Source organism: Sceloporus occidentalis, unplaced genomic scaffold (assembly GCF_023333645.1).
Source record: "Sceloporus occidentalis isolate IW3139 unplaced genomic scaffold, rSceOcc1.0.p SCAF_4, whole genome shotgun sequence".
NCBI lineage: Eukaryota > Metazoa > Chordata > Lepidosauria > Squamata > Phrynosomatidae > Sceloporus > Sceloporus occidentalis.
The window spans coordinates 18,583,391-18,610,752 of NW_028316984.1; the positions used below are offsets into that span (position 1 = coordinate 18,583,391).

Here is a 27,362-nt window from a genome sequence, read left to right on the forward strand (position 1 = left end):
AAGCATCCCCGACAGATGGCCATCCAGCCTCTGTTTAAAGACCTCCAGGGAAAGAGACTCCACTACACTCTGAGGAAGGAGTGTGTTCCACTGTCGAACAGCCCTTACTGTAAGGAAGTTCTTCCTAATGTTGAGCTGGAATATCTTTTCCTGTAGCTTGCATCCATTGCTCCGGGTCCTGTTCTCTGGAGCAGCAGAAAACAAGCTTGCTCCCTCCTCAATACGACATCCCTTCAAATATTTAAACAGGGCTATCATATCACCTCTTAACCTTCTCTTCTCCAGGCTAAACATCCCCAGCTCCCTAAGTTGTTCCTCATAGGGCAGTGATGGCGAACCTATGGCACGCATGCCAGGAGTGGCAGTCAGAGCCCCAGCACATAGTTTGGCAGAGTTTCTTACTAAAAAGCCAGAGGGACACAGCACTTTGCAATAAATAAGTGGGTTTTGGGTTAGTTTGGGCACTCAGCCTCTAAAAGGTTCACCATCACTGTCATAGGGTATGGTTTCCAGACCCTACACCATTTTAGTCACCCTTCTTTGAACATGCTCCAGTTTCTCCACATCCTTTTTAAATTGTGATGCCCAGAACTGGACACAGTATTCCAGGTGGGGCCTGACCAGAGCAGAATAGAGTGGCACTATTACTTCCCTTGATCTAGACACTATACTTCTATTGATGCAGCCTAAAATTGCATTAGCCTTGTTAGATGAATGACCTATCCTTCCTACCAAGCTGCCCCTTATGCTACAAATACCACTTCAGAATGTTCTGAAGCACCATCTTGAGGGATGATAGGAATGAGCTGGTATGAATACAGACAACTTAGTATATCAGCTGAAGTTAAATATTAGCAGTATTTTCCCATTCAAATATTTTTGAATTTGCAAAAATCCTTGTGATTGTTTACCCCTGATTATGGGAGCCTTGGCATCAATTTTCTAGAATGGGAGGGGAAAATTGGCATCTATACAGTTCAAAATCTGAGTGCGAATTAGGAAAAACATTAGCATTTTTAGATTAATGATTTAACTCTGCAGGCTAATAAAATTAAATGAGTTGATAATTAGATTATTGAACATGATTGCAAATAAATGTACTGATGACTTTATTCTGTTAAAATATCAAACTGGATTTAAATTACCTCTACTGGCTGTGATGAAAATGCTTCTTAGTATGATTTCTTGATCAGCTAGCTACTCAATGAAAGAACAAAATGTAAAGAATTAGGTGATTTTCATAGAGAACTACTTTGTGTAAAAACTGATAAAATTTCCTCAATCCCAAAAAACTAAAGAAACTGAAAGAATTGATTGTATGGTACATGCTGTATATGTTAGACATGAAAAAATGTATTACTGCTGACATAAGTTATTGCTAGGCTTATCTGTGGGCAGACAATTTCTTAAATTTTCCTATTTAGCGCTATAGTCTGATTTGATAGTAACATGGTATGTCCACAAAGTACATAAATACTGTTAAATATGGACTGTAACTTAGTGGTGGTGGTGGGGATGCCTAACTGAAGTTCACATTTCAGCTGCTCTGATGGGATAGTTCCTGCTTCTCCAAGGCATGCACCATTGTTTCATATTACACTTAGTAGCAGTTGTTGTACTGCATTCATCTCTGTATGCCATCTATTCATTCTTAGGTTGGCCTTCTCTGCCCTGTGGGGAAATAAATTTACTTGCAGGCATTTAAAACGGGACCCTGAAGCAATGTTAGACCCTGTCAAAAGAAGAGGCCATGCTAAATTTTTGTTGTTAACTGCCCTCAAGTCAACTCCAACCCATGGTGACCTTATGGATGAGACATCTAAGACTCCCTGTCCTCCACTACTCTGCTTAATTCCTGCAAACCTATATTTGCAACCTCCCTAATAGAGCCCATCCGTCTAGCCTGTAGCCTTCCTCTCTTTCTGCTTCCCTCCACCTTTCCTGGCATCATTTTTTTCATTGAGTCCTCATTTCTCCTGATATGTTCAAAGTACGGCAGCCTCAGTTTTGTCATCTTGCCTTCCACAGAGATTTCTGGCTTGATCTGCTCTAGGACCCATTTGTAAAGTACTTCAGCTTAAATGAGGGTAAGGAACTTTTTCCAAGAAGTTACCAGCTTCCTTACAGAAATGTTATATTCACATTTTCAAGTGGTAAGAGAAGGGGAAGGAAACTCAAGAGAAGCCAGGGTTCTCAATAGCTGATCTGTTATCTTGCTTTTTATTTTTTATTTTTGGCATTACCATAATTCTATCTAGGAAGTTAACACTTATTTCATTTAATTTTCAGAAACATTTCCCTGAAAGCAGCCAGTAGCACAGCAGTAACTTTTCACATACTATACAAAATATACCAACCCAATAAGTGGGTACTGCTGCTTTTCTGATTCTCTTCCCCTATATTTGCCACATCACTGCATCATGTAGTATGGGTTGTTTCTAACCGCAGTCGATTTTGATTTATGATGACCCTATGAATGAGAGACCTCCAAGTCACCCTGTCGTCAATAGCCCTGCTCAGGTCTTCTACCTTGCAAAGCATCATTGTCTTTTCTAGTGAGCCATGACTCTTCTCATGATGTAGCCAAAGTACAACAGTTTAGTTACCTTGGCTTCCAGGAAGAGTTTAGACTTGATTTTCTCTAGGGCCCATTTATTTGTTTTTTGACAGTCCAGAGTATCCTCAGAACTCTCCTTCAAATGAGTTGCCTTTTTTTCCAGGTTTCTTCACTGGCCAGTTTTCACAACCATACAGAGAAATGGGAAATATGATGGCATGAACAATCCTAACTTTAGTATTCAATGCAGCTTTACACTTCATGATCTTGCCGTTTTTTCATAGTCCTTTTTCCAAGTCCTAGTCCTTTTCTGATTTCTTGACTGCAGTCTCCATTCTGATTAATGACTGAGCCAATCTTTGTAAGTGCCTTCACTGTCTATTTTAAATGTGTATAAATCATTTTGTTTTCTTAATGTTCAACTGTCTCCTTGCCAACTGGAAACCATTCTGTTTCTCCATATTCTGTCTTTATGGTGGCCTCCTGTCCTGAGTATAAGGTACACATTAGGATAATCAAATGCTGTGGCATATCTGTTTCTTTAAAAACAATCTATTGCTTTTCATGACCTACATAATCAAAAGCTTCGCTATAATCTATAAACCACAGTCTGAATTTCTTCTGAATTTTTTTTGTGCTCTATTATCTAATATGTCTGAAATATGATCCCTCACACCTCTTCCTCTTCTGAACCCAGCTTGGACATTTAATGTTTCTTGCTCCATAAATGGTGATGACATTTGTTGTAGAATTTTGAGCAGCACTTTGCCTGCATGAGAGAGTAATTCAATGGTCTAGTTAGTTACTGCAATCCATAGTGTCACCTTTCTTGGGGACTCAAATGTATATTGTGTGTTTCTAGTTTGTGGGTCTTTGCCATATTTGTTGACAGAGATATTAGAATTTGAATAGATTCTATTTGTATAGCTTGAAATAGCTCTATTGATATACCATCTGTTCCTGGTGATTTATTTCTCCCCAATGCTTTGAGTGGAGTTTCCACTTCACTTTTCAAAACTCTGGGCTTAGCTTCAAATGCTTCTTCCTTGAATGAATTGGTCATCTTTTCATTTCTCTTATATAATTCTTCAATGCGTTATTTCCACTGTTTCTTCGTGATCATGCAGTGTGTTCTGCTGGTTGTAGTACATCCCTTCTCTTGGTTTAAATTTCCCTTTGATTTCTCTGATCTTGTGGAAGAGGTCCCTTGTTCTTCCTTTTTTGTTGTCATCTTGTTTCTCTGCATTGATTGTTATAATTTTCTTTGTCCTCTGCACAAGTCATTGGAACACCTGATCCTAGGTTCTGATCTTATTTCTGCTCCCTTTTATTTTTGCTTTTCACCCATCCTCACCTGCTTAAATAATAATAAATAAAATTTTTATTTATACCCCGCCCTTCCGAATGATCAGGGCGGCTAACAAAATGCACCGAAGCGCGCAGACAGAGTACAAAGTTAAAAACAGACACAATAATATCAATCCATAAAAAACAATAAAAAACCCCCATTAGCCCAACCTCACGGCCACGAGAGAGGAGGGAGGCCCACAGGATGTTTTAGTCGGGGAATGCCTGATTAAATAGGAAGGTTTTTAAACCCTTCCTAAATTGGGCCAGGGTGGTGGATGAGCGGAGCTCCGTGGGCAGCGTATTCCAGAGGGCTGGAGCAGCTGTGGAAAAAGATCTTCTGGCCGTAGCAGCCAACCTAGCCCCAGGCACCTTCAGGAGTTGCTGCCCGGATGTTCTGAGGGTGCGAGGCTTAAAGAGTTTCATCTGTCCGTACCTGCTTAGAGTTTACCCAGTGTGGCTTTTCTTTATTTATAGAAGTGACCCAATATTCTAATGGAGTATTTCCTCTACCTTCCTAATAGCAGAACCACTTAATCTCTTTTTAGTATAGAAAATGGATGCCTCCTTTCTGTTTTCTGCTTTCATTATGACAATTCTGTTCTCTTCCGGATCACTGCTATGCTATTATTTTCTACAAAAGCCCCTTCTATACAGATTACCACATGGAAGTCACATGCACAGGGGATTACTATGAATCTCATTTGTAGATCAGATTAATTCAGGAATTGCCATGTGTATACATGTGTGTGTGTATATTTATTTTATATGCTGAGAAGCTGCAAAATATATGAAACGGCATTTTATAAGGACATCCTTTATTTAGCCATTATACCTAAATAAGATGTGTAAGCCTGAGAGAAGGAATTTTTCTGATAATCTACAATTAACACGTCTGACATTTGTACCAAGAATGGCAGCTGTGAAGCTCAACACTGAATATTGTAGAAACTAAACTATTAGTAAGTAGTATCCGAAGAGCAGAACTCCATAACCATAAAGGCAATTCCAGATTCTATACATCAAGTTCAGTAAATATGTTGGACCTGGTTCCTCTCTGAGATATAGAAGTTATACAACCACATTTACAGGGAGAACCTTTAAGTGTTTACTCAAAAATAAGTCCCAGTGAGTTCAATGGGAGTTCTTCCCAACAAAGTATCTGCAGAATTGTTTTCAATGCCTTTATCTTAGTGTTTGATTCCATCATGTTGGTCTATGAAAAATATAGTGAACACCATAAGGTTTGGAAAGGATTAACTTTGTAAATATATGCCTAGGATCAAAAACATGCATCTCCCATTAAACCTGGAGTGTCTACAGCATGACAGAAATTCTGCAAGCATCATTTTCCATGTTTAAAAGTAGTCTATATGATTGTATGGTTACTATTTAAAAACAAAGTTCAAAAGGGCATTCTAGATTTAAAAATGAATTTCAAAACAACTATACAACCCAATAATAGAAAAACAGGCCATTCCAATCCCACCCCGATATTCACCTTGGACACACACTGTGCTTGAGATATAACACTTCAGATTGCAGGTGGGCCATTAATATTTTAGAATTGAATGCTGTTCCATAAAATATTCCCTCCACATTAAAAAAAAGAAAAGAAAACCCTAGATAATTAGGGAGAATTTTAATGTAACTGTTGTAACATGCTCACCTTCTAAGTGCAGAAATTTATTTTTTATATGAAAGAGGATTCACTTACATGAACTCTTACCTTATAGGAGGGAATCCTGTTGAGAACTGGCAAAGCAGAAGGCTCTGCTGGCATAACTCTGCCAGACAGAGGAGAGAACAGAAGCATCAGGAGTTAAAAGACAGCAGGGCCTGACTATGCTACTTGGAAGGTTGCAAATCACTGTACTGAAGAGAATCCCTGGCTGAAAGATAGCTCCTTAGACAAGCCTGTTAAAAGAACATCTGCTGGCAGAACCAGCCACTACACCAGAGTGATACCGCAACAGGACTTGGATCACAGTCTGAAGTGGTACAAGGCAGACACTTCTTCCCTACTATCCATGACAATCAGACTGTAATCACAGTTCTTTAAGGCCTAGGTGCTTTGAGTTAGGGAGAGACTTTCCATGAATGTATCACCACAGCATCTCAGTGGGCAGGTATAGTGATTTTTATTTCATTTACGTTATGACAAATATTCTAATAAGATAATTTCCACAAAGCATTACATACATTTGAATACAGTATTTAAATAAAACATGCTAAATTAGATAATATCATATTCAGCACTATAAAATTTTGTGGAGGATTTTCCAGTTCTACTTTTTTTCTGGAAAACCCACATCACTTTGATAGTAAGCATGTTTATCAACGTAAGTCCATCAGTTCTGTTACAGGTAAATATGTACAGGATTTCTGTCTTAATATCTTTCGGTGGAAATGTCTTTAGACCTCAGCTAAAACAGGAATTGGGAATTTACTGGTTTTCAGGCCTTTCACAGCCTTTTACTTTCTGGCCCATGACTTATAGTCTATGGCTACAGCACCATCCCCACAAGAACCATTGATATTGTACTGTATTTACATCATGCCTGGAACTTGGGGTGGGGTTTACAAATTAAGAGATATAAATAAAAATATATATAAACATACAGTTATTTTAAATGCAATTAAAATACAGAATTAAGACCTTTTAAAACAAGTGCATTTGCACTACTACTTTTAGTGCAATATTTGTGACCATTCATGAGTCAGACTGACCCAACAACAGTGATCTTGAGCGTATCTGGACTATTTCAGTACATTCTGTGCTCAGCTGTCACAACAAGCTAGAATTCTAGAAACTACTGGTTTGTGGGACAGCCAGTGTGCTGGTGCATGGCAGATGATTTCCCTGCAAGCAGAGGCGCAAACAGCTACACAAACCACTGAGGGAAAGTCTGTGGCTTGTTTAGCTGCCCCAGTTGCAAGAGTAACTGGGTGACATTCACCGGCATGATACTTTTGCTGGATAAGCCAGGGTAACTCTATAATGCTGGTTTATCATGATGTGCAAATCCAGTTGGCTTCGAGCTACAAATGATGGATGCCAATGGCTGTAACATGTGGCACCAAAATATTCTGTTTTCCCATGTTAAGTTGCATCTGAACTTCAAATGATATCTAATATTCTGTTCCACATTTCTATGAAAGAAGCCTCTCTTAAAAAATATATTACACTTCATGGAAACATATTGTAATCCTGCCCTCCTCCACTCTCTGTATACTAACTCCAATATGGTAGGTAAGTACATGCTATCATGATCATTTTCTTCCAATCCTAAAAGCATCTCTACTGGTGGCCAATTATTTCCTGACCTCAATTTTCTGGCATTGGTTTTAGCCTTTATGGATTTAAACAGTCTAGGGCTTGACCATCTGAATGCCCATCTCATTTGAAAATTGCCTGCCTGAGTAGGATATTCAGCAGGACAGACCCTCTTGCAGCTACATGACTTTTGTAGAGGCTTTTGCTTGCCATGCATCTACAAAACCCCCGTGAATGTGGAAAAACCACAAACAACAAAAACATGTTTTTACCTGAGAGAACACCTCTCTAGGAATTTCTAGGTCCTCCAGTGCAACTCTGTGGTCAACATCTGCTAGACATTAACCATAGAATTGCCTTGGAGGAGCTACACATGCATAGTGGTTTGTTCCCTCTAGGAATCTCTAGGTCTTTCAGTGTGACCTTTGGTTGAAATTGACAATAGAGTTGCGCTGGAGAACCTAGATATTCCCAGAGATAGCATATTAATAAAATACATGAATAATCAAATCCACAAAAGTCAAAGCCACAAATGTGGAGGGACAAGTGTACCTTTTAAAGCATATTTGGCATGGAAAGAATTTTCAATGGAAATTAATTCTGAATAGTTTAGCACTGGCTGGCCAATACAATGAAATATACATATTTGTCAAGATATATTAAAAGCGACAAAACTTTTCAGCATTTGGACAACAACTGAAATGACTCCTCAGAGACATTCTGAAATATGAAATCTCTGTGTTGAAACGCCTCAGCTGACAACCAAGACTATCATTAAACAGGTAATGCTAGTTTAAAACTACCGCACTCGATCTACTGCCTCAGCCACAATACTTTAGCTAATTTTCAGTTAAAAAATAACACTGAAATACAACAAAAATTTGTCAACAGTTTTCTAAGTGTCAACACTATATAAGGTTAAGCTGAATAGGACACCATAAGAAGTATACCATGCACTAGTCTTTGGTAATGATATATATTTTACATACATTCTGCCTCTCTAACATGGACATAAACACTGAGAATGAATCAATCAGGGTCTCCCATGATGAACATTTACCTTTGTTTCTGAAAAGGCTTCCTACAATAAAGTGGCTCAACTATGAAAGATGCTGAGACTTGTGATACAACACACATACAAATTAAAAGATTATTCTTTCTTAAATGGCCCCAATACTTGTAAAGTACTTTGTAAATATCTTAAAGCTCCATTACTACCCTTGAAAGTATGGAAAGCAATTTTTTTTGCCTGCCACGTTGCACAGTTGCAAACAAAGATTTAATCTTTGCCTTTCCCAAAAACACCACCGTGGATGGTAAAACAACCATCTTTTCCCCACCTGAAGTCGGATTAACGCACCTTCAGACAGATGTAGTCTTGCTAGATGCAGTCTTGCCCTTATCAACTGTATCCAGGGGGTAACCATCTTGACCACAACTGATCACTGTTTATCCATATCTGCTTGCTTGAACAGAAACAACAGCCATGCCATGAAAGCTTACCTTCACATTTTCATAACTCTTACCGAAATAAAATAAAAGCATGCAATTGGAGGAAGGAGGCTGGAGTCTAGGTCAGCTCATACTACCAACTTCTTTCTTTCTTTCTTTCTTTCTTTTCTTTCTTTCAGTCAGTCAGTCAGTCAGTCTCAAAAGGTGCTGCAAGATCCATTTTCCATACCAAGTTATGAAGTTATGAAAACATCATCTTGGATCGCATGCAACCATCTTTTCCCCCCTTGACGTTGGATTAACATACCTTCAGAGGTACCAGGGAGATCCAGCCTTGCCAGAGTCACATCCCTTATCAACTGTACCCAGGGGTAGCAGCCACATTGGTTACTGAGATGGCACCCGCAAATTTATATACAAACCTCTTATCCATTTCAGCTTGCCTGCACAGAAACAATAGCAATGCCACGAAAGCTTACCCTCACATTTTCACAACTCTCACCAAAGTTAAAAGAAAAACAACATATCCATTTGGAGGAAGGAGGCGGACGTTTAGGAAACCTCTTGCTCTCAACTTCTTTCTTTCAGTCAGTCAGTCTCAAGGGCGATGCAAGATCTCTTTTTCATACCAAATTGTGAAGTTTACACTGAAGTACAGAGATGAAGGGTGAGAAAGAGACTCCACACTGCCTTTTAAAACAAAATTTAAGCAACAACAACAATAATATTGAAGAGCAACTTATTAAAATACTCCACTTTTTTTTTTTACTCCACCTTTTTAAGTACGCTCCAGATGGTATTATTATCTGTGTGTCTCTCTGTGTGGATAAAAACACTTCCTTCATTCTTTTCCATGTCCATCCAGACCCACCTTTCTATAAAAGATGCCTTAAAAAAAAGACTAAATGCATCTGAAGAAGTAGTCTAAAGTATAGGATAGCTGATGCTGCCAACTTCTTCCTTTCAGTCTTTCTCAAAGGGGCTACAAGATGTCTCTACATAATAACAATACCAAATTCATCTGAGGAAGTAGACTGAAGCCTAGGGCAGCTCATGCTGCCCATTTCTTTCTTGCAGTCAGTCTCAAAGGGGCTACAAGATGTCTCTACATAATAATACCAAATGCATCTGAGGAAGTAGGCTGAATCATAGGAAAGCTCCTGATGCCAATTTCTTTCTTGCAGTCAGTCTTAAACGGGCTACAAGATCTCTCTACACAATAATAACAATCTCAAGAGCACCTGAGAAACTAGCCTTAAGTCTAGGAAAGCTCATGTTGCCAACTTCATTCTTTCAGTCAGTCTCAAAGGGACTACAAGACCTCTCTAAATAACAACAACAGCAACAGCAATTGCATCTGAGGAAGTAGAGTGAAATCTAGGAAAGCTCCTGCTGCCAACTTCTTCCAGTGAGTCTCAAAGCGGATACAAGACATCTCTACACAACAATAATAATATTAAAAGCATCTGAGGAAGTAAGCTTAAGTCTAGGAGAGCTGATGCTGCCAACTCCTTTCTTGCAGTCAGTCTCAAAGGGGCTACAAGACCTCTATACTCTACAGTATATATGATAGAGTCTTCTAACACAATATAATCACACTTAACAAAAAGGCTCTGTGCTTTCTTTCCACAATTATGGCAACCCTAAATTTCCACCTCCACCACCATTCCTGCCTCCTCTTCCAAAGCATGTCCTTTCTCTCTCCCTCTCCTAGCACCACTTTCTCCATCCTTATTACCACCACCTCCTCTTTCTTCTCCTCCTTTCTCCTTCTTCTGTTATGCTCTTTGCTTTCTTCACCACCATCTCCTCTTCCTTCTTCTTCTCCTCCTCCTCCATCCTTGTCCTCCTTCCCTGTCCACCTCCAAGATGGTCGGGAGGTTGTCGTTTCTTGGGGCCCGGGACGGAGCCTGTCTCTGGTGCTATGTCCTCTCGGTGCCTGTAGTGGTGCTGTCGGAGCTGGGAGCTCTCCTTGAGCGGCAGCCCTGCCTCCTTCTTTGCTGGGGAATTATATATATATATATTCAGGGATTCCCCCTTCATAACCCCCTACTCCCGCCGCAGACACCCTCACAGCACTTTTTAATAGTAATAGTAATAATAATAGTAATAGTAGGGCTCCCCAGCCAAGCTCCTTCTTCTTCTCCTCCAGAGAGAGAGAGAGCGGGATCTCTGGGCCTCCCTCTTCGCAGCCCGAGGGGCAGACGACGACGACTACGAGTCTACGACCGCCCTCCTCTGCTCCGAAGACAGAGCCCCTTCTACTACTGGGAGGAAACGCCGCTCTCCCAGCCCAACAGAGAGGAAGGGGGGAGAAGAGGGAGAGAGGGAGAGACAGACGGCCGAGAGGGGGAGGTTTTTTTTAAAAAGGCAGCCGGAAAGGTAAGCTAGGCCCGGGCTCCATCCCCGGGCTCGCGTAGAGAGGCAGGCCGCGCGGCGGGGCGAGGGAGGCGGCCGCGCGCGCCACGCGAGGCCGGGGATTCGAAAGGGCGCGCTAGGCCTCGGAGGGGTTTCGGGGCCTGTTGGGGGGGAGGGACAGGGGACCTCCCCCCGAAATAGAGGGCTCCTCATAAAAGAAGAGGGAGGAGGACGGGGGAAAAAGTAGGCCCCGATCCAGCGCGGCCTTGTTGTGGGCTCCTCCCCGCCGGGCCCCGAGGGTCCTGCTCCTCCTGGCGCGGCCTGGGGTCCGGCTTCGGGGTTCGACGGAGGAGGAGGAGGAGGAGGAGGAGATGGAGGAAGCTATGGGTGTGAGGGGGAAAGGGGGCTTTGGGATGGGGCAGAGGGGCACCAAGGGAACGATTGAACCCAAATATTGTTTATTTTAATAATAATAATAATAATAATAATAGTAATAGTAATAGTATTAGTAGTGTTGTTTCAGTCCAGCTTTTGAACCCAGTTTCGTCCTCGCCACTGGCCTCCAAAGTTTCATCTCAGGCGCCCCTGATCCTCAGATAAATCCCCCATTGATTCATTTATTTATATATTGCAGGGTTGTTTTTCTAATGCAGCACCTAAAAGGCTTCCTTTTTCATAACACAACTCCTAAAAGGCACGCTCATTGTGTGTGTGTGTTTGTATAGGTGTGGGTTTTTTGGGGGGGTCTCTTCTGTATCCTCCCAGCCCTTTCTCAGGAGCCCATTTGGGGGGATTGGGGTTTAAAACTTCCCAGGAAGGGAGGAAACTTTCCTTGGCCCCTTCTGGGCACTGGCAAAAGGGTTGAAGTGGAGGGCGCATGGCTTATACTTGGGGTTGCAAAACCCCCCAATTAGGAAGAGCCCCCTCTCTTGGCTTTAGAAATGGTTTGTTTTGGGTTTGACCATATCCCACTCTTGCCCCATGCAGCAGCAGCAGGTCCTGTCACTTTTGGTCAGTGTTCAGCCCGTGTGCTGAAGGTTTGGTGCATGAAGGGCCACACTTCTGTAAGTGGAGTGCATTGCAAAGGATGAGCTCCTTGGTTCCGGTCAAAAGGAGATATATACATGCGTGTCCTTGTGATCAGCGTTCTTTGCAATATCTGTCTATCTATACACACACACACACGTATGTATGTGTGTATATATATGTAAAGTCGCCTCTCTCAAGTCCACAGACTTGAAATGGGGTGTCTGCCTGCATTTGAACCTATGGGGCTTGAATGTGCGCAAGATTTGGAACTCGTGGAGTGCTCCGGAACAGATCTCCCACCAGTTCCAAGGGACGACTGTACACACTTTTGATCAGAACCAAGGAGACCATTCTTTGCAATACATCTCAAACATCTCATGTATGTATGTAGCTTTTTGATCAAAACCAAGGAGATCATCCTTTGCAATACACCTCATTTATTGATATGCGCACACATCTCATTTATGTATGTATCCTTTTGATCAGAACCGAGGAGCTCATCCTTGCCAATACACCTCATATACATATATATACACACACACTTCTACTCAGAACCAAGGAGATCATCCTTTGCAATACATATTTGCATGCATACACACACACATACACACACAGTCACCCCTCCAAGTCCGTGGACTTGAGATCTACGGACTTGGAAATCCATTGAGGGTTGACCACCATTAACAGCAATGGGGCACATGCCTATGGCACCCCATTGAAGACTATGGGGCTTTAATACGCGCAGTGTTTGGAACTCGCAGGGTGGTGGTGTCCGGAAGAGATCCCCTGCAAGTTCTAAGGGCCAACTGTATATATAGCCTTTTGATCAGAACCAAGGAGACCATCCTTTGCAATACACCTCATTTATATATTTGTGTTTATGTGTATATGAAGGTTTGGTGCATGAAGGCCCCACTTCTGTGTGTGTATACACACACACACACACACCCTTCATTTATCTATATCATTTTGATCAGAATCGAGGAACTCATCCTTTGCAGTACACCTCGTTTACAAAAGTAGGGTTTCTTGCACACAGCCAGCACATGGCTGCATACCGAAAAACTGACAGTATATGTGTGTGGATCTATGTATGTGTATTTATTGCCCATGTTTTGATTTGGTAAAACTGAAGTTGTGGACTATCACTATCAGAGTGTGTTGGCCCCATAAAGAAATAAAATGACATTTGCTTTTTGTTGTTAACTGCTTCAAGTGTTCCCGACTCATGGCGACCCTGTGAGTGAGACATCTCCAAGACCCCCTGTCCTCACCTTCTCTGCTTAAATCCTGCAAATCCATGCCCATGACCTCCCAAATTGAGTCTATTCATCTGGTATGTGGCTTTCTTCTTTTTATGCTGCCTTTCCCCTTCCCTGACATTATTGTCTTTTCCAGTGATTCATGTCTTCTTTTGATGTGGCCAAAATGTGATGGCCTCAGTTTCTTTATCTTGGCTTCCAGGGAGAGTTTGGGCTTAACATTATGATATGACCAACTTGTTTGTCTTTTTGGCTGTCCACGGTATCCCGAGCACTCTTCTTCAGCACCACATCTCAAATGAGTTTCTTTCTATCTGCTTTCTTTACTGTCCAGCTCTCACATCCGTACATAGTGATGGGGAATACAGTAGCTTGCATGATTCTAACTTTAGTGGTCAGTTGAATGTCTTTGCACTTTAGGATATTGTCTAGTACTTTCATTGTGAGGATAATTCAGAGCTGGAACTCACTCTCATATTCCAGCCCTTCCCATTCCTAGTCATTGGCTTATTTCTTGACTGTAGTTTCCATTCTGATCAAAAAAGATCGTACATAGTATTATATACATGATTGTTGTATGGGTTCGGTGATCAGTATTGGTGTGTAAAAGGAATAAGTTATTGCAGATTCTGCAAACTAATAAATGAATAAAATATGTTAGTTTCAACAATGAACCTGTTAATTCTCTTTAGATAGATCAGTGGAATTACATAGGTGCAGTGAAGTCCTTGAGGATGAATTGTATCAACTCATGGATATGCAAGAGCCATATGGCCTGGTCATTATTAAGGAAGATTCTTTAAGTTCATGTGATGACAATATATTAATGTCCTCCATGGTTGACCTGGATTCAAAGAACAATGGGTCAGTTCTGTGCAGGCAAGGGGTTTTTCTGACTGCAGCCTTTTGAGCCACATGTCAGACTATTTCTTAAACAGAGGAGTTGGGAATCTGCTAAAACAACATTGCATGTTTGCAAGTACTCAGAGTAGACATGCAGAATTAAAGCTCATTTGGATGTGCAGGACTCAAATGCATGAGCTCAACTTTTATGAGATAACCAATGAATGACTGGTATTGTCTATGCGACTCCTTGATTTGTCCTGACAGAGAGGTTGAATTCAAGTATGTTTTGTGTGGTGCATTCATCCAGCCATCCCGTTATGAGGACAATTCAGAGCTGTAACTCACTCTCATATTCCAGCACTCTCAGGTCTTAGAATAATATAAGCAGAGGTGGGGAATGTGGTGGCTGTTATGTGCCTTCAGGTCGTTTCCCATCTATGACGACCCTAAGGTGAACCTACCACAGGCTTTTCTTGGCAAGATTTATTCAGAGGGGCCTTGCCATGGCCTTCTTCTGAGGCTGAGAGAGTGTGACTTGCCCATGATCACCTAGTGAGTTGGTATATAGGGATTCAAACCCTCGTCTCCAGGGTCCTAGTCCAGTGCTCAAACCACAACACCACACTGGCTCTTTCAGTCCTCCAAATGATATTAGATGATAACACCCAGCATTCCTCACCATTCGCTATGCTGATTAAAGCTGCAGGGATTTGCAGTCCAGTGATGTCTGGGGACCTACATACTTCCCGCCCCTTCTTTGAGCAATTTTGTCTGTAGCCTAATCTTTACTTTTTGCAACATTAATACCATTTCAAACAGGCATCCTTACATGGTCAGGGGAGAAATCAACTTGTCTTTGACTTTTAACATGCATTATTTATGCAGTGCCGTCAGTATACATAGTGCTTGCCAGAGGAGAAGCTTCCTGCTACCCGGAATTTACAATGTGTCTTGCCATTTCTGAAATACAGTCACACCTCCGTTTTCACAGACTTGGGATCTGCGTCCCTTCCTTATGCACAAGCGGCAAATGGAAGGGGACAAAACGGGGCACCTGTGGGTATGCACTGCCATTCAAGCCAATGTAACTTCAATATCGGCAGTTTTCATTTTCACGTGGGGGGAGGTCTGGAATGGATCCCTCGCGAAAATGGAGGGGCGACTATTTCAATATTCAGTTGCTTGTTATGTAACAACAGGTGACTAAAATATAGCATTTCTCTCCTTTACATTGAAATATTTGGCACCTGGTTCCATTAAAATAAGTAAACTTTATTTCTAAGTAACATGTTAGGATAGAATTGCATATATAATATTAAAAATAGGAACATGCACTGAACTTCAGTAAGGATGTACTTCCGGTATCTTTCTTGGATATCCTTGTAAACAGATCATAAGTCTAATGTTAGATGTTCTACCAAATATTAGTCTGATAATAGAATATCTAATTTTGAGCAGGGCTTCTGTTCCAGATTAGGGAAAGTAGCTTTTGGTCAAGGTGTATCAGTAAACCTTTTGTCCAGCAGACCAATCAGCAATCTGAATAAACTGAAGTGTTCGTATTTAAGCCAGTCCATATTTGTGTGGTCCGCTTTGCAGAGATAGTGGGTGGGAGAGAGGGAAGTGTTTATAAAATCAGATGCAGTCCATTTTGGTTCAAGCAATGATATGAGTTATAGTATTTTCACCAGTCCAGAAATGTTCAGAATGCAACAGCATCTTGTGAAACTACAGAAGGAACAGAGCTATAAAGTGGTAGTACCAAACCCAATCCTATCTGATTTGACAGGATCATCAAGCACTTAGGTTTAACTTTGTGAACAGAAATATAACTATAAAAAACACTGATAGATATCTAGTGAGACAGCTCTTCGTTATCTCATATAGAAGATTGGGTGCTGACCACTATGCCCTACTGCAGGAGTAGCATTTGCCTCCACAGGATGTCTCTGCTAGCTCAACTAATCTCATTAGAGTTTGCTATGTGATGTATTTATTTTTCATTTCATTTACTGAATTTATATCCCGACTCTCTCCCAAGATGAGATTCAAAGCAGCTTGCAATAAATAATTTAAAAAGATCAAGCTAAAACACTAGTTTATAAAAGTTAAAAAAGAATTAAACAATAATATTTTTAAGAGCATTATTAAAAACATGGTTCCATTAAAGATTTAAAAAGTACCAGAATATGGTACTAGTGAAGAGTCCAGTAAGGATTTTAAAAATACAGCACATCACTCAACTATAAATCAACCTCATGTATAAATCGAGAGCTGGTTTGAGGGCCAAAATTATGGATTTTGATGTGACCCATGTATAAGTTGAGGGTAAAACTTAGGAGCATATAATAAAGGATCTAAAACAGTGGTTCCCAACCGTCCTAATGCTGCGTCCCTTTAATACAGTTCCTCATGTTGTGGTGACCCAAACCCATGAAATTATTTTCATTGCTGCTTCATAACTGTAATTAAATAGGTGTTTTCCAGTGGTCTTAGACGACCCCCAAAGGGGTCCTGACCCACAGGTTGGGAACCACTGATCTAGAGGATGAAGCAAAACAAAACAATGCCAAAGAACTTACAAAATTCCAGCAGGCATAACTGTTTGTGCTCATGCTAAAGGCTGGATGCTCTTGCCGTTCAGCAGAGAATGGATCCTTTTTAAATAGGATTGCCATGAGTTGAGATTGACCTGAGGGCAGTTAACAACAACAAAACTTACATTGTCCTGTGGATAGCTTGACTCAGGTTTTTTGGATCAATTTTTAAATTAAAATTTCTAGACTTATACATGAGTATATAAAGTATTTAAAATTCAAAAAGCCTGCCTGGATGAGAACATCTTCAGCAAGGAAATCAAGGCCTCCTGACCAGACCTTTCATGGGTGGGATTTTCATAGCTTGGGAGCACCTACAGGGAAGGCTCTCTCTTGAGTTTTTACCAACTGCACCTGCAAAGGTGGTGGGACTGAGAGAAAGCACTCCCTTACAGATCTCAAGGATCATGCTGGCTTATATAAGGAGATACAGGGCCCAAACTGACAGGCCAAAATAAAGCTGCTTTGAGTGACTTTGGAGGTATGCTGTTTAAATGACGCATGCGTCCTAAAAGGCCAGACCCACACCAAAGCCACACTCCAGTTCTAAGGACTAGAGCGCAGCTTCTGGCCTCTTAAAATGCATGTGTCATTTAAAAAGCGTACCTCCAAAGTCACACAAAGCAGCTTTATTTTGGCCTTGTCTATTTGGGCCCACAGTCTTTCAGATAGTCTGGACCTATGCCTTGTAGGGCATTAAAGATCAAAACCAGCACTTTGAATTTTGCACAGAAACAGACTGGTAGCTGTTGCATCTGTTTCAGCAGGTAAATCACATGAATCTTGTAACCAGCCTTAGTCAATGGCATGGCCACAGAATTTCAACCTGTTGAAGTTTCTGTACAGTTTCCAAAGGCAGTCCCATGTAGAACATGTTACAGTAGTCCAAATGATGTGTAATCAAGTCATGTGTCACTGTAGGCAGATCTGGCTTCTCAAGAAATGGGTGTAGCTAGGACACTAGTTTTAAATGTGCAGTGTGTTCCTGACCACAGCTGAAACCTGGGCATCCAGACTTAAATCAGAGTTCAGGAGTATACCCAAGCTGTGAACCTGAAATTTTAGGCAGACTGTAACCCCATCCAGCACAGGCTGAATCCCTGTGTCCTGATCTGCCTTCCAACTGACCAGGTGAATATCTGTCTTGTCTTGATTAAATTTCAGTTTGTTTGCTCTCATAGAGTCGATTACTGACAGCAGAACTGATTTAGTACGGAAACAACTTCCTTGTGATCAGATGGAAAGGAGAGATGACATCTCCCAGTGGTTTCATGTAAATATTGAGCAGCATGGGGGACAGAAATGAGCTCTGAGTGGCCAGGGTGTTAAGCAGGCATCCCCCAGCACCATTTTTTGAATCTGCCCCACAAGAAAAACCAGAGCCATTGTAAAATAGTGCCTCTGAGCCCCATCCCAGAGAATCAACCCAAAAGGTCAATGGTACTGAAAGTGTTGAGGCGTCCAGCAGAACCAACAGAAATACACTGTCCCATCTAGTTGCCTGCAAGATCATTACCAAGGTGAGCAAAGCTGTCTCTGTCCCATAAACAGGCCTGAAGCCAGGTTGAAATGTATGTAGATAAGCTGGTTCATCCAGGAATCCTGGAATTGTGAGGCCACCACACACTCCAGTACCTTGCCCCAGAAAGGGGTATTGGAGACTGATGGATAGTTCTCTAGTATAGTGGCATCCAGGGAGGATTGTTTTTTTTTAAAATAATCGGCTCATCACATCCTCTTTTAGACAAGATGGAAACCTGCCTTGCTGTATTAAGACATTGACTACTCCCCTTATCCAATCCACCAACAGCCAAGATAGGCATGGGCCCAGTATGTATGTGGTAGCTCTTATCTCTTCAAGGATCCTGTCTATAATCTCAGGTTGCCCAAATTGAAACATATCCCCAAGGCTTACATCCAGCAGACCTATATCTAGTACAACATACAAGTGAGAGTAGATCCGAGCAATTTTATCTGCAAAGTGCTATGAAAATTCTTCACAGTGGGCTGTGGAGTGGTTTATATGCTGCTATTGTAGGACAAAATGTAAAAGGTCCCTGACAATTTGGGAAAGCTCTGCAGATGCAGTGGTGGCAGTGGAGAAATATTTCTTTGCTGCTGCCACTGCCACAGCATAGGCTTTCCAGTGCGCTTTTACCTGTGGTTAGACTTGCTCCAAGTCACCCATCACCATTTCTCCATTCTCTGTCCCACATGTTTCATCACCACCAGCTCCCTAGTGAACCAGGGTGCTCCCTTGGCTCCATTTTGTGTACAGGGATGTTAAGGCGCAATTGTGTCCACCACCCTCTATTCCATTTCTCTATTCCAGAGATCAACCAAGACTTGGACAGGAAGGAAACAAGAAACTCCTCAAGAGCCATCAGGGATCCATTTGGATCCATAAGCCATAACATACTGATTTTCTTAACCTGGTTCTCTGTAAATGTGTTGCACTACATCTGCTGTTTAAAGCTAGTACAGTCATTCCTCCATATTTGTGGCTTTGATATTTGCGGATTTGATTATTCACAGATTTCATTAATATGTTCTCTCTAGGACTGTCTAGGTCCTCCAGTGCAACTCCGTGGTCAACTTTAACTAAAAGTTGCACTGAAAGACCATTTGTAGCTACTCCAGTGCCATTCTGTGGTCAGTGTATGTTGGACATTGACCACAGAGTTGCACTGGAGGACCTAGAGATTCCTAGAGAAGTATCCTTCAGGTAAAATGCGGTTTTTCCATATTCACAGGGGTCTTGTTCCCCTAACCCTAGCAAATATGAAGGGACAACTGTATAGCCAATGGCTGGGGTTGATGGCAATTTTAGTCCAATACCTGTAGTATGTACCAGACTGGGGAAGGCTGCTATAAGAAATGAATTATGTATTATTGACGGAGAGGAGCGTGACCCTCTAAATCAGTGGTCCCCAAACTGCTCTTTAAGGGATTTTGGACTTCAGTTCCCAGAACCCTCCGCCATGTTGGCCAATAGTCTGGGATTTTGGGAGGTGAAGTCCAAAATCCCTTAAATAGCACAGTTTGGGGAACACTGCTCTAAATATTGTTGAACTGCAGGTCCCAGTAGCCCTATATATTATAGCTGTGGTAAGGAATCATGGGAGTTGCAGTCCAACTTGTAAAGGGCCATATATACCCCACCCCAGTTTTATATGGTTGAATATTACAAAAAACACTCCTGCTGTATAAACTTCAGCATTACCAAGTACAATTACAGAGCCACTTTTCATAAACTTCAACATTGCTAAGCACATTTACTGAGCCACCTTTCCAAGGGAGACTGGTTCTCTATTTGATATCTGCACACTCACACAAGTTAACAATCACAAATGGTAATTATTCTTCCAAATCAAGAAAAACTACAATTTATAAATCAGAGGCAATTTAAAGCTGAAGGTTTTGTTCTGCAAAGAAGTAAGCAAGCAGAATATTCTAAAATAAAGAGTGTTATCTTGTTTTAAGGGGAGGAAGGGAAGGATCTCTTAAAATAGGGTTATCTAATTGCTATCAATGAGGTAGCATATGCTTTTTTTGGGTTCTGAATATTTTGGTTCCACCAGCCTACCATGTCTGCATATTCTAAAACTATATCAGTTATAGAAAGACAGAATGGGGGCAGTTTTGTCACATCTAGCTTCTGTAGAATTTTTAAAAAGTGGTTTGAAGTGTTCAAATATAGAATTACAGATGATAATGAGAAAAATGCTTCTGGGACTAAATTAACATCTTTCTGATATGTGGGAGTTAGTACTGAGAGCAAGATGATATGAGTCACTTTCACCGTGATGTTAAATACATGTGGAAAACTCTTATTAGTTTCAGGGGAACTAACTTTCATATTGGGGTTGTGTTCCTGGGCCCATATTTGGAAACAAAACCAAATGATCACACAGGGCTTAATATGCCTTGAGTAAACTGCTATAAGATAGAGCTATAAATGAACATAAGATCAGGCCATGATCCAAAAACATAAGAGTAATCATGCTCCCGGTGTCCATGTATGGTTGCACTTAAAGGCATTGTCTTTAATCTTCACCAGTATCTTCTCCTATGTGGTTCATTGTGTAAGCCAACAAACCAAGAAAAAGTTTTTTGTGTGTTTTTCGGACGATGTGGCCATGTTCTAGAAGAGTTTATGGCCACATAGCCCGAAAAACCCACAAAAAACTATGGATGCCATCCATGAAAACCTTTGACTTCACACAAGAAAAAGTTGTTTGTCAGTTCACATGAGCAATTGCCTGTTGAACAAAATCTATTATAGCTCTATTCAAATAATCTGAAATGAAAATAAGGGACTCATGTGGAGGAACAATGCGGTTTCCTACCTCTATCATCCTTTCTGTAGCCTTCCATATATAGAAGGTGACTTCATGAAGATGAGAAAGTCTTCTGTTTGTGGAGGCTCTACTTGTAATCAGTTATGCTGGTTTTCTAGTGTTCGTGATCATCTGGAGTGCCTCCATTCAGAGGAGAAACTCTCCTCTTCAGAAATATTGTGGAGGATGATTGAGACAAGAAAGGAGGAGACAGGGCTAGCAGGCTCGCCATCCCCATATGGTTTGCCTTAGAGCATCTGAGCAGGGATTATGGGGTGGGAAAGATATCACACTCATGGCTGCAACTCACAGCAATTCAGCTTGTTCCAAAACAAGTTATTAAGGTCTGTCATTGTAATATGATTTTAGTTCTAATCCTTACAATGTGACGTAAGAGATTTTTGTCATGGTAACTTTAGCATGGCAAATTCTTCAAAGTTTATTTATTTTATTTATATCTCGCCTTTCTCCTGAATTTTGACTTCACGCAGCTCAGAATAAGGTGCAAGGTTGCTATTTATTTAAAATATATTTATAGTGTCTTTCTAGGTAAAACTGTTCATAATAAGGACCACTGAATGTCTGAATCATTTTGTTGCATACAAGTTGTAGGGCATGGTTTCCTATTCGGTCAAGGGATCTACAGCCCTGAGTCTGCAAGACCTTAGTGGGGGGCAGTTGGAGATGTTTGTGGTTGTTAACTGCCCTTGAGTTGTCCTTGGCTCACGGATGAGACATCTCCAGTTCTTCCTATGCTCAACAGCTCTGCTCAGGTCCTGCAGTTTCAGACCCATGGCCTCCCTGATCAAGTCTAGCTGTCAGGCATGTGGTCTACCTATCTTTCTGCTGCCTTCTACCTGTCCTAGCAGCATTGTCTTTTCTAATGATTCATGCCTTCTCATGATGTAGCCAAATTCTGACAGCCTCAGTTTAGTCATCCTGGCTTCCACAGAGGGTTCAGGCTTGGTATGTTCAAGAACCCATTTGTTTGTTTACTTGGCCATCCACAGTATCCTCAGAACTCTTCTTCAGCACCACATCACAGCTCTTAAGGTTTCTTATTCATAGGATTGGCATATACCTATAATAAATGCTTCCCTAAGCTAGATCTCTGTAACCAGGTTGTATGATCAGCTGCCATCCCTGATTGTTATTGTCTGGGGGTAAATCCAAAGGAATCTCTTTGAAATATTGATATTTGTCCTTTCCATTTTAGACTTAGCAATAATTTGCTTATTCTGTCACTTTATAAAGAATTCTGCTACTGTTTCCCTGCACTTTTTACAGGTTTGAGAAAACCACTATAAATGTTTCTCCCTGTTCTTCCTCCAAGCCTATATTTGGGCCTTGTTTGTCACGAGAGTCCACAAAATTTATTAAAATTTAGGTGTTAACAGGAGACAAATGTGTGCACAATTCTGAAAAACTGTAAGCACCTGTATGAGACTTAAAATGAATGGCAGTATTAATTACATTTCAGACAGTGGTGTCGCATGTTACAGACCAGGAATGGGAATCAGTGGCCCTCCGGAGGTTATTGAACTGCGACTTCTAGCATGATTCACCATGGGCTTGGTTGGCTAGGACTGAAGGGAGTAATAGTCAACTGCTGGAGGGAAGCATGATTCCCACCCCCATCTTAGACAGTGCTAAAGGTACATTTTTAACCCCCAAAGCTGGTTTTAAAAGATTATTAGTAGCAGGAGCTCTCATTGCTTGCCCAGTTGATTTTCCAGAATGTAGTGGATACTTGCAGGAATTTTGCTTATTTGAAAAGTTGATGCATTTTTGTGCATTGAATTGATAATTTGCACTTGAGAAATTATAACAATTGGAAAACCTCTGCGTTTGTTCAACCTTGTAGAATCATTGAATCCTAGAGTCGGAAGAGACCACCAAAGCCACCCTTCTTCCATGCAGGAATACACAGTCAAAGCACCCCTGACAGATGGCCCTCCAACCTCTGCTTAAAGACCTCCAAGAAGGAGAGTTCACCATGCTCTGAGGAAGCATATTCCAGCTTTTTCCCCAAATAAAAATATTTCTTATATTTCTCCAAACAAAAAGGAGAAAATGCTTTAATACCCTATATTTTTTAAAAAAGAAAATGACTTCCAAATCACTTCCCAACCACTTCTCCACATTATAATGTGGTCAACCGATAGACAGCTTATCCATTTTCTAAGCCATTTATTCCACCGGTGGGCCCCAATGTTTTTAATATTACTTGCTCAGATATAAGCCTTAATAGATATAAGTAAGGTAGCCTGATATTAGCAGCTATTTTTTGTTGTTGTTGTTTTAATGTCTTGTAGACATGTTCAGCTACAGTTTGTACCAATATAATGGGATAATAAAATTTTGTTAAGATAATAACCACTCCGACACATATCGTTTAAACAAAAAGAGCAATAAAATAGACCCATCAGACAATTTAAAATGTCTTGGCAATTAATATGGTTTTGAGCTGGCACTAGAACAGTTGCATTGGTAGGCCTGATCTTCATGGTTATGGTGTTCCAAAACTAAGAGGGCTGCCTCCCTTTTTGATATATAATATACTGGTATATGACTTGAGGTGCTTGGAGGTGAGAGGCAGTCCAGCAGATATTTGGTTCCTGAAACATTTAGGGAGCGGTAAAATTAAGTACCTGCAGCTTGGGTTAGGATAATAGACAATGCAGCTTCTTCAGCTTCATAGTACTGCTTTGGGAGAAAAGCAGGATATAAATCAAACAAACAAAATGAAATGTAGTGACACAATTTATCCTGGCTCCCACCAGTTTCTGGATATTTAGCGATTAGGATAGTACTGACACCATCACTTCCCTGTGCCTCAGTCTGCTACACCTCAGAAACCCTACAGTTAGGAAGCTGCATGGTGTTTGGTAATCAACAACTGTGAACTTGAAACTCAACAACCATTATTCAAAATCAGGAGATGTAATACTCATATAATGTATGAGAAAGATATAGCTTTAATAATCACATCTTGATTTGATTGGTACAGACTAGTATCATGCTTGTATTTTGTTCCTTACTTAGTTATTCTGAAGCATTTTGCTTGTTTACTTATAGACTTGTATAATCTGAGGAGGATTTTAATTTAAATAAATGTAAAAAACTGTAAATATGAAATCCAAATGTTATGAGATCATAAATCTGGTTTAACATCTTGTAAATGTTGAATAGGATGCCATTCTTAGTTTTGATGACAAATCTAAATCCAATAATATAAGGCAGAATTGAACCACCCAGTACTATACTACAGGTTGAGTCTCTCTTATCCAGAATTTAGAAATCTGAAATAGCCCAAAGGCCAAAACTTTTTTCATGGATGGCTGAGATAGTGACACCTTTGCTTTCTGATGGTTCAACGTACACAACCTCTGTTTCATGCACAAAATTATTAGAAATATTGTATAAAATTGCCTTCATGCTATGAATTTAAGGTGTATATGAAACATACTGTAAATGAATGTTGTGTTTAGACCTGGGTCCGATCTCCAAGATACTTCATTATGTACATATATGCAAATACAGGTATTCCAAAATCCCAAAAATCACATTTCTGGTCTCAAGTATTTTGGATAAGGAAGACTCAATCTGTACTAACCTTTCAGTCAGAAGTCCATGCAAACATGATTTTTAACGTGTCCTGTGTTATGCAGGAAATCCATATTTAGATAGGTACCCAAAGCCAGTAAGCTAAGAGATGTCCCATATTTCATTACTTTCTGCCAGAAATCCTGGCTTATTAAACCACATTGTGAACAAGTTGCTTCGTGGTTCACAAAGCCCATTCACTCTGCTTTGTTTCTCCTGTCCACAAGATTGGTTAGCAAACCTGGTGTGAATAGCTTAATGTGATATCCAGCCCTAGAATTATGTTTATTGTACCCAAACAAACCATTATAAAAAGCCAGATTTAGCCTGTCTTATATACCCTTACTTATTTGGGCACAACAAACTATAACCACAGGTTTAGAGGCAGACAAAACTGTCCATGTATAGTTTGTTTAACCAACTACATGAGTAAACAATCTCTGGGCATCAGAAGCTGATAATTCATATTGTGGTTGCATTAGCCAGGAATTCTACCTCAAAGTGATGTACTAACATGGCTATTGTTACATATAATGTGTCTCTACAAAGCAACTTTGGTGACTAAGCAATTGGTCTCATAAAATGAAGTTTCTTGTTGACTTTCAGATCCTAGAACTTGCAGTGAATCATTGGATGTCAGCACTCTAGGTACAAGCAGCCAGTGAGCGACTGATACAGATCAAAAAGGAGAATGAAGATGAATTTTCAGAAGTAAATTCACAAAGTATACGGCTGTCACAGTGAATGGTACTGACCAGAGGGAGAAGCAATGACTTTTATTGTATAGCATTTCCCTCTATTTTATTTTTCTCTTGTTTGTTATGCTTAATTTATTCATTTCTGTTATTTCTGTTATAGCAGATTCAGTCAGTCCTTGTCATTGTGTATTTAGGGCAGTTAGAGGCAGAGGGAGAGAGAAGGATAGAAAGAAGAGGGATGGGACAGTATAAAGAGAAATATGTTGTTATTGTTCTGATATGATTGAAAACTGTATAAACTGCTAATGGCAACAACAGCACAAATAATCTGTCATGGAACTTTGTTCCAGAACACAAAAATTGTAAATAACTTGCCCCAAAGATAACAAATAGACAAGAACCAAAAGCCTGGAATCAAAGGGCGGGGAAACTCCTTTTGGCCTTCAGATGCAAGAACAGCACTCAGCAACTCTCCCTCTGTGTTAAAAAAAAACCCTACACCTTATAACACCCTTGTGTGACCAAGCAACAGTGGTATGTGTTAAGTAGCATGTGTCTATGCAAGTAAGAGCAGGTTTGATCCTTAATAGGCAGAGTCACCAGGGGCATCATAGAAATTTCGTTCCCACTTCAGTTAGGTCTGCAGGTATATTATTTTACTTCTTCCTGTATGAGAGAGGCTTCCATTCTTCTCTATGGGGAAAAGTAGAACATTTCACTTGGGAACAAAGCTATAGTGAGATGTGAGGAAACATTACCCTCTCTGACATTGCTTGGCCTCATACTCTATGATGAGCCTGCCCTTCTCTTCTGAAGATAGTTCTAGAGTTGCAGAAGAGGAGCAAACTTTGCTTCCCCCAAACCAGGAGTCTGAGTTGGGGTGGTGGAGTGCAACTCTTAGGTTTAAGAAGGCAGCACATGTTTCTTGCAGTGGTCAGATTGGAGGGAACAAAAAATAGGGTTAGATTTTTTTAAAAAAACATCTAAAACAGGCCAGGCATCTTGCCCATTGTTCAGACACTGCAAGAGGTTGCAATCTTCCTCTCTTACCCACTTGACAAGTCTTTTACTTGTTTATTGTTACCATCAAACTGGAAAAACATCTAGTAAATATATATTGACAACCAATTGTCATGTTAAAGTAGAAAAGCGCTTCCAAAGTTGTATATGTTAAGAAATTTGCATAAATGGTGGTAAATGGTAAAATTGGTGGTTAAAAGTGTTAATTACTTGATCAAGTTTTGCAGCTTTTGTGCTTAGTTAGAAGATGATAAGAAGAATGGTTAGACAGGACAGGGAAATTGGGAGGCAAGTTTTGTTTGTGACTTTAGAATTATTTCTAAAGAAAAGTTTTTAAAATGCTTTTTTGTTACTTCTTTACAGTTTTAAACATTTGTATTCATCCAGTTTTAAATATTGTATACTTGGCAGTCCTGGTAGGATGAGAAGCAATAAACAAATGCCTATAATAAAATAAAATAGATTAGATACCACTTGGTTATTAGAAGATTGGACAATGCCAGTAATGTGTTCTCTGGCATTTTACTGGAACATGAGATTGCATGGAGACTTGGGAAGGGTCCATGATTCCAGTAACAGTGCTGCAGATATAGCCCATCCATTACGGAGCTAATAGTGCCACCCAGATCAGACTAGCCTAGTATAAACTTTACAGACAAGTTGTCCAGAGGACCTCTGGAAGCTTTGAAACATATTTGGACCCCATTCTAATTCTGGGTCCTTCACCCTTGAAGTAGAAAGCTTCAGCTCTTGCCAGCAAATTATCTGCTGCTCTTGAAGGCCATATGGCAGGAAGCATGGCATTCCTCCCACAGATATGCTCTTCAGACAGAGGGAAGGCAGTAGAAGAAGAGAAAGAAATAGAAGTAGCTCATCTTTCCCTTTTTGCCACAGCTCAGTTTCCCAATGCCCTCTGAGGCCATTCAACCTAGTCAGATAGATTCCAGCCCTTGACTGCTGCCTCCTAGTCAAC

General features: G+C 40.6%; 1 protein-coding gene across 5 annotated transcripts in view; it reads left to right on the forward strand.

Moving 5' to 3' along the window:
• The first annotated feature begins 10,599 nt into the window (after positions 1-10,599).
• Positions 10,600-27,362, forward strand: part of INO80D (INO80 complex subunit D) — a 50,376-nt gene continuing 33,613 nt past the window's right edge. For 2 of the 5 annotated variants that reach the window (XM_089519335.1, XM_089519340.1), the window contains exons 1-4: positions 10,600-11,015; positions 13,237-13,356; positions 22,546-22,720; positions 25,278-25,418. The gene's annotated coding sequence lies outside the window, so the exon portion shown is untranslated. Of the gene's footprint in view, positions 11,016-13,236; positions 13,357-18,179; positions 18,246-22,545; positions 22,721-25,277; positions 25,419-27,362 lie in introns of those variants that run through there. The other 3 variants (XM_089519336.1, XM_089519337.1, XM_089519339.1) reach the window with 3 other exon arrangements.